This window comes from Otolemur garnettii, unplaced genomic scaffold, assembly GCF_000181295.1.
Source record: "Otolemur garnettii isolate 467f Iridium unplaced genomic scaffold, OtoGar3 scaffold00104, whole genome shotgun sequence".
NCBI classification, from domain to species: Eukaryota; Metazoa; Chordata; class Mammalia; order Primates; family Galagidae; genus Otolemur; species Otolemur garnettii.
The window spans coordinates 7,399,244-7,407,359 of record NW_003852499.1 but is presented as its reverse complement, the minus strand read 5'-3'; the positions used below and the strand labels follow the sequence as shown (position 1 = coordinate 7,407,359).

Below are 8,116 nucleotides of genomic sequence, written 5' to 3'. Positions count from 1 at the left end.
GACGCCACGGCATTCTACCAAGGGCAACATGGCGGGATTCTGTCTCAAAAAAAAAAAAAATTGTTTTTATCATACCTATTTCTTATTTTGTTATGAGGGGAAAATGTCACACAAACAACTCTAAAAATTACCATATCTACTCTGTGTTTGAAGAGAAAGCTACAAATACAATGCCTGTCTCCTGAAGATGACACAATTGTGCTTAAAAAGTAAAGAAGGCAAATACAGTACTCTTCTTAAGGAATGCACACATCAATATTCTTAACGGTGCTATTCTGATGAGATGCTCTTCCACATCACACGCCCCAGTTCCTTAGAAGTAAAATTAGTCTCTACCTGAGAAACAATGATTACAACTATATGAACACTGAGTAAATGTCTACCACAGTTAGTACAGTAAAACTAAGAAATTGGTGACACTTCAAATACACAGGGCGGTGCCAGTGGCTCAGTGGGTAGGGCACAGACCCATATACTGTGAGTGGCAAGTTCAAACCTGGCCCTGGCCAAACTGTAACAACAATAACAACAACAAAATAGCCAGGCGTTGTGGTGAGCGCCTGTAGTCCCAGCTTCTTCGGAGCCTGAGGCAAGAGAATCACCTAAGCCCAAGAGCTGGAGGTTGCTGTGAGCTGTGATGTCACCAGCACACTACAAGGGCAATAAAGCGAGACTCTGTCTCTAAGAAAAAAAAAAAATACATAGTAATGAGGCACATTTAAAAGCTTTTAGGCAATAGTTTTCCTTGAGATTTGGCCTATATGTTTTCTGCCTGCTTTGAAAATCCATTCCTCTCCTAATTTCATCAAGGTTCTGAGCAAGTTTATAGTTCATACAAGTATTAAAACTTAGACAGCAAATAACTTAAAATCAATAAAGCTTGATTAGGCAGTATAAAGATTCAAGAGAAGCTCTCATTTAAGCAAAACACACACAGCTTTACAGACACAATAACAAACTACAAAATCATCTTCTGCTTTAACAAATAAAGCATCAGTTTATCCTATCATTCAGGAACTCCAAAGTTTGACATTTGGAGCAAGACTATAATAGGATCTTTGAAATCAAAATGTCAAACTGACAGAAACAGCTATGGCAATACTCTAAAAGTGGCTAAAATAAAACGGTGAATAGTGAATGTAGCAAACTCCCAAAGGCAGACATACGGTGTGTTTTGCTCTAAAAAGTTTTTATAATATGAACTAGCTCACACATGACTGCGGTAAATAGAGGACTATCACTACATCACAGCTGTGCTAGCTCATAAGCAATTTTTCGTAAGCAAAGGAACTACAAAGAGCATTAGTAGAATTACAGTCTTCAGTAGGAAAGGAAAATGCCCTCAGCTTGGCTGCTACATAAACAGGAATCCTTTCAACTCTATTTTAAGAAAGCTAAAAATGAGCACCTACATCCAGGGCTCACTTCCTATAGGGGCACACCCCTAAGCACTCATAGCTCTCTGCTCAAGACTGGCTGGACTTCCTCCTTCCCTCAGAGATCCACTTCTGTCAGCATTGTCTCAGCACTACAAGCAAGCTAATCTATGACTACTGTCTAAAGTTTTCATTGCAGGCTATCACAATGACCTGCCATCTCAGGGCCAGCCAGGTAATCTCCTGAGGTACCATTTCTGTTACTGTTCTGATTACAAGGTTACAGGTTATTTAGAGTAGTCCCCAAACCCTAACTCTGCAACAGTAAAATTTTATAGAATCTGATAGTTTTCATGGGACAGCAGAAACAGCTTTATTTTATATAATACTAGCTACCTTTTCAAACTGACTTGTTACAAAATGATTTGTAAAATCAAATTAGTGGTTGAGTACCAACTTGTTTTAGTGAAGAGAGCATCTCCCACAGAGAATGCAGTGTTATGTCATGGAACTTAACATTTTGATTATTAAGACATATAAGTATATTTCTAAAAGGGGTTATGATCCCAAAAGTGGTTAGTTTAGGTCAAATTAAAAAATTCAAATTCAAAATATGAGATGCTGCTAAATGGCTTTTTCTTTTGCCAAATGGCTTTAAAAGAAATACTAATATTAACTACTAAATGCTATTAAAAGTTTTCATAAAAATGACCTTAGGTTTAAATTCAAAGGATTACTGAAGGAGGTAAAACTTCATTCTTACAATGTTTTTAAGTGGACTAGTCAGGCCCAAAACACCAATATCTGACAAATCCAAAATGATTCTGATTCTATTTAATCAGAATTTAGAACTAGACCAAAAAAAGAAGGGAGGAGGTGGGAGAGACAGATTACCAAAAAGAAAATTACTTTCTAAGTAAAAAAATATGTATTTACTAGTTGTTTTAAATACGTCTCCTATTTAAATTATTTCATACAAGACAGAATTTTTTTTTCTTTGAGACGGAATCTCAAGCTACCACCCTGGGTAGAGTACCGTGACATCACAGCTCACAGCAACCTATAATTCTTGGGCTTAAGCGACTCTCCTGCCTCAGCCTCCCAAGTAGCTGGGACTACAGGCACCGCCCCAACACCCAGCTATTTTTTGTTGTTGTTTTTGCAGTTGTCATTGTTGTTTTAGCTGGCCTGGGCTGGGTTTGAATCCACCAGCCTCAGTGTATGTGGCTGGTGCACTACCCACTGATCTACAGGAGCCACTGAATTTTTTTTTTTTTAAGGCAGTCTCACTTTGTCACCCTCAGTAGAATGCCATGGCGTCGTAACTCACAGCAACCTCAAAGTCTTGGGCTCAAGCAATTCCCCCCTCAGCCTTCCGAGTAGCTAGGTCTATAGGTACCAGCTACAATGCCCAGCTATTTTTAGAGACAGGTCTCATTCTTGCTCAGGCTGGTCTCAAACTCCTGAGCTCAAGCAATACAACCACCTCAGCCTCCCAGACTGTTAGGATTACAGGCATGAGACACTCAGCCAGTAAGACAGATATTTTCGTTAGATTTTTAAATGGGTAATTTTCACAGTTTCTTTTAAATCAAGAATATTAAACTTTAGGACATGATTGTAAACACAAAAATTTTTTCCATGTCAAAAAATATCCTTTAAAGGAGAAAAGGTCCTCCCCTTAAAAACTGGAAGATAAAATACAGAATTCTAAAATGTAAGTTCATAATCAGATTCTTCTAGCTAGTAATTTTCAAAATATCAAATTCATACAACAAATCTAAAATGCATGACTTAATATGCTGTAAACATTACAAGAATAGGTAACAAGAGTACCCCCTACTATCCAGTCCCTGAGTAAATTTTCAAGAGCTCATTCTTTGTTTTTTTTTCCTTTTTTAAGACAGAATTACTGTGTTGCCCAGATAAGAGTACCATGGCATCAGCCTAGCTCAAAGCAATCTCAGAAGATTCCTGGGTTCAAGCATTCCTCCTGCCTTAGCCTCCCGAGTAGCTGGGACTACAAGTACCCACCACAACACCTGGCTACTTTTTTCTAATTTTTAGTAGAGACAGGGTCTCACTCTTGCTCAGGCTGATCTCGAATTCCTGAGGTCAAAGGATCCAACAGCCCTGGCTTCCCAGAGTGCCACCTGCCCAGCTAACTATACTGATCTTTGTGCCTAAAGATATCCCCTTGCTATATTACTCACTGTGCACTTGGTCTCAAAAGCTCATTCTTGATAAACTAGATTTAAAGCAGCTTAAGGCCAATTATTTTTAAACATTAATATAGTACTTAGTTTTTGTTCTTCCTATATCTCTCTAGCAATACTGAGATAAGACTTCCACAGTATATATTCAACAAAGAACAGTATAATCATCATTGTATTTATTTTTATAAATGGCTATTCATGAAATTTTAAAAAATAGTTATTGAGATGTAGTACACATAAGATAAAATTAATCATTTAAAATGAAGAATCCAGTGGCATTTAGTGCATTCACAATGCTGTGCGAGGACGACTTCTATCTAGTCCCAAAGTATTTCCATCGCTCCAAAGTAAAATTCCTCTCAACTCATAGCCAGTTTCTCCGTATTGCCACTCCCTCTCCCCAGCCCTGGCAACCACCAATGGCATTCTATATCTGCAGATTTATCTACCATAAATATTTCACATAAGTGGAATCATACAATATGCAACCTTTTGTACGTGGCTTCTTTCAGTGACCATAGGGTTTTGGAGGTACATCAAGCTGCAGCATGTATCATAACCTTATCTCTTTGGAATGAACTAATATTCCATTATTGACTAGGTACCGAATTGACACTATAGATACCTACCTAAAGGAAAAGGTCTTCCCTTTGAAAGCTATTGTATAAAATTGGAAGAAGTGGCTATTATTACACCAGATTCACATATGTCAATGTAGAGAAAAGAGAAACATGAAAAAGTGAAACATGACACCTCCAAAGAAAAACAACATTCTCCAGTAACAACATTCTCTCTTTCCCCCCCCCCAAAAAAGAATCTCTGAAATTCCTGAAAAGGAGCCGGGCACAGTGGCTCCCGCCTGTAATCCTAGCACTCTGGGAGGCCGAGGCAGATGACTGCCTGAGCTCATGGGTTTGAGACCAGCCTGAGCAGGAGCAAGACCTCATCTCTAAAAATAGCCAAGCACTGTAGCAGGCACTCATAGTCCCAGCTACTTGGGAGGTAGAGACAAGAGAATTGCTTGAGCCCAGGAGTTTGAGGTTGCTGTGCGCTATCACACCACGGCGCTCTACCAAGGGCAATAAAGTGAGACTCTATCTCAAAAACAAAAAGAAAAGAAAAGAAAAAGAATTTCCTAAATATAATGATCTTAAGGAAACTCAGCAAGATACAAAAGAACACAGCCAATACAAAGAAATAGAAAAACAATTCACAATCTGAATAAGAATTTCAAAGAAGAGACAGATACTATCATGAAAAAAGAACCAAAGAGAAACTATGGAACTAAAGAATTCAATAAATGAAGTAGATCTTCAACAATAGACTGTAGCAGCAGGCTGGGTATGGTAGCTCAAGTCTATAATCCTAGCACTCTGGGAGGCCAAGGCAGAGCTGAGCTCAGGAGTTCAGACTAGCCTGAGCAGGAGTCAGACCCTATCTCTACTAAAAGTAGAAAAACTAGCCAGGCATCATGGTGAGTCCCTATACTCCCTGCTACTCAGGAGGCTGAGGCAAGAGGATCATTTGAGCTCAAGAGTTTAAGGTTGCTATGAGCTATAATGATGCCATTGCACTCCACTCAGGGCAACAAGTCTCAAAAAAAAAAAAAAAAAACCCACTATGTCAAGCAGACAAATTTCTAAACTTGAAGATATGACTTTTGAAATAATTCAGTCAGACAAAATGGGGAGGGAGAAAAGAAAGGAAGGAAGGAGGACAGAAGGAAGGAAATATTTTTTTAAAAATAAAGAGAGCCTACCTGATACACGGGATACCATTTAGCAAACAAATACTCAGATTTGGGGAATTTCAAAAGAAGAGATGGGAAAAGGCACAACCAACCTATTTGCTGAAATAATAACTGAAATTTTTCCAAGTCTTGGGACAGATACAGACACAGAAAACCAAAGCTCTCCAATATATTCAGCCCCCCAAATTCCTCTCCAAGACACATTATGGTCAAACTGTCAAAAGTCAAAAATAACTAAGAAAATGACACAAAGGCTATGTTAACCAGTTTGATGGAAGTGTTTCGGATTGTGTGTGAAAACCCCACACTGTACCCCAGAAGTGCATTAATGTACATAGTTACCATTCAATAAAAAAAATTAAAAAATTAAAAAATTAAAAAATAAAAGTCAAAAATAAGTCCATGCATGGTGGTTCACACCTGTGATCACAGCCCTTCGGGAGTCCAAAGCAAAAGTATCACTTCAGGAGCGACAGCGATACAAGATGGCAGCCACCATGGGAGTAAAAGTCCCTGGCAATTTCCGACTGTTGGAAGAACTCGAAGAATACCAGAAAGGAGTAGGAGATGGCACAGTTATCTGAGGTCTAGAATATGATGAAGACATGACACTTACAAGATGGACAGAGATGACAAGTGGACCTCCAAGAACACTTTATATACAGCCTTAAAATAGAATGTGGACCTCAATACCCAGAAGTACCCCCCTTTGTAAGATTTATAACAAAAATTAATATGAATGGAGTTAATAGTGCTAATGGAGTGGTGGACCCAAGAGCCATATCAGTGCTAGCAAAATGGCAGAATTCATATACCACCAAAGTTGTCCTGCAAGAGCTTCGGCACCTAATGATGTCTAAAGAAAATATGAAACTCCCTCAGCCACCTGAAGGACAGTGTTACAGCAATTAATCAAAAGGAAAACCAGAGGCCCTTCCCCGCCCTCCCATTCCATTTAAGCAGTCTTCATTTTCCACAGTAGTAAATTTTCTAGATATGTCTTATAAACTTCAAAGTACTGGAAAGGAAGCTCCCATTCAAAGGCAATTTATTTTAAGATACTGTTAATGATACTAATTTTCTGTCCATTTGAAATATACAAGTTGTGCTATAACAAATCATCCCATCAAGTGTAACCACTGTCCATGTAGCTGAACTTCTGGGATCAAGAAAGTATATTTAAATTGGTTCCCATCATAACTGGTGGGGTACATCTAACTCAACTGTGAAAAGACACATCACACAATCACCTTGCTGCTGATTACCTGGCCTGGGGTCTCTGCCTTCTCTCATTTCCCTTGCCCCTGTCTCCTCCCCTCCCTGCAACAGCCCTCAAGCTTGGGCGGCTTGTTAGAGTAGACATGAAGGTTTCAGGTCACAGCCTGTGGGACTACTGCTGGGTCTGTGGGGTGCTTTGTCTGCATCCCTGATTTCTTTAAGTCTTAAATCATGCCTCCTTCCAAGCCATCATCCCCTTCCCACTCTCCTCCACTCCCGCCCTTGGCCAAAGCATAAATTTAGTAACCCCTCTGGCTCCCCTCTGAGACTGGCCTTCAGTGAGGAATTCAGGGCTTTCCCCGTATCTTCTCTCCCCCACCTTTATGGAGGGATGCTGCTTTCTCCTCCCTCCTCCTCAAGTCCCTCTTTGCACTGTCACCACCCAATACTTTCCATGACACTTCCTTGCTTTGGCCAAAAGCCATCAGGTAAGGTTGGAAAGAGTCTCTGACCTCCCTTGTTTACTTTTAGAATCACATTAGTTCACTCCACCAGCCCAGGAAATGAATTGGGTCCTCAGCCTTGCCACCTCTGCTGTCATCATCAGCTGATGCATTTTTTTAGCTCAGGTTTTGATAAGGTGAACAGTCACCAGGGTTACTCAGACCTGCCAGCTCTCAGAGTCCTTAGTAACTTGGAGAGAGCCCACATGAAGACAGTTATAAGCACACACCATCTCTCTGAATTGTTTTGTTTTCCTGTAATTGCTTTTGCTTTTAAAAATCAAAGAAGTTTTAAACAGGGCTTTCATTTTTGTCATCCTTGCAATCAATTGGGGTCTAGTTTGGAATTTGACAACTGGAACAAAAAAACCTTGAATTCAGTGCATGCTTTGGTTGTGGTGCTGCTCCTTTGCACGTTCCAATCCTCAGCAGGGATCCAGAAAGAACTGAGTGAGCACAGCTGATCCCCAAAATTGGTGGGCTTTTGACTTCATGGCAAACGGCTGTGTTTTTTCAAGACTACTAAATGCTGAAATATAGATTAGTACCGAAATAAAAGCAATTCATTGTGTACTAAAGGGTTTTTTTTGTTTTTTGTTTTTTTGGTAGAGACAGAGTCTCACTTTATCGCCCTCGGGAGAGTGCCGTGGTGTCACACTGCTCACAGCAACCTCCAACTCTCTTGGGCTTAAGTAATTCTCTTGCCTCAGCCTCCCGAGTAGCTGGGACTACAGGCACCCACCACAAAGCCAGGCTATTGGGAGTGTGGGGGTTGTTTCAGTTTGGCCAGGGCCAGGTTCGAACATGCTACCCTTGATATATGGGGCTGGCGCCCTATTCACTGAGCCACAGGCACCACCTTAGAGGTTTTTTGTTTTTTTTTAATTCAGTATTTGTGTAAAACCACCTTTTCAGCAGCAACTGTCAAAAGTCTGGAAAGCAACTGATGTTTCCATTAATCTTTTCCTGAGGAAAATGTTAGTTCTAAGGATTTAACCTCCTGTAAGTAAAGTTTAACATAACAGTATTCCATAAGCTGCCTTTTTTTTTTTT

General features: G+C 39.9%; 1 protein-coding gene and 1 pseudogene across 6 annotated transcripts in view; one reads left to right on the top strand and one right to left on the bottom strand.

The window, feature by feature from the left end:
• The window catches only part of LOC100962189 (ELKS/Rab6-interacting/CAST family member 1), a 285,037-nt gene that overhangs the window by 217,709 nt on the left and 59,212 nt on the right, over nt 1-8,116 (bottom strand). The gene's annotated exons all lie outside the window — the stretch shown is intronic.
• On the top strand, nt 5,828-6,262 carry LOC100944542 (annotated as a pseudogene).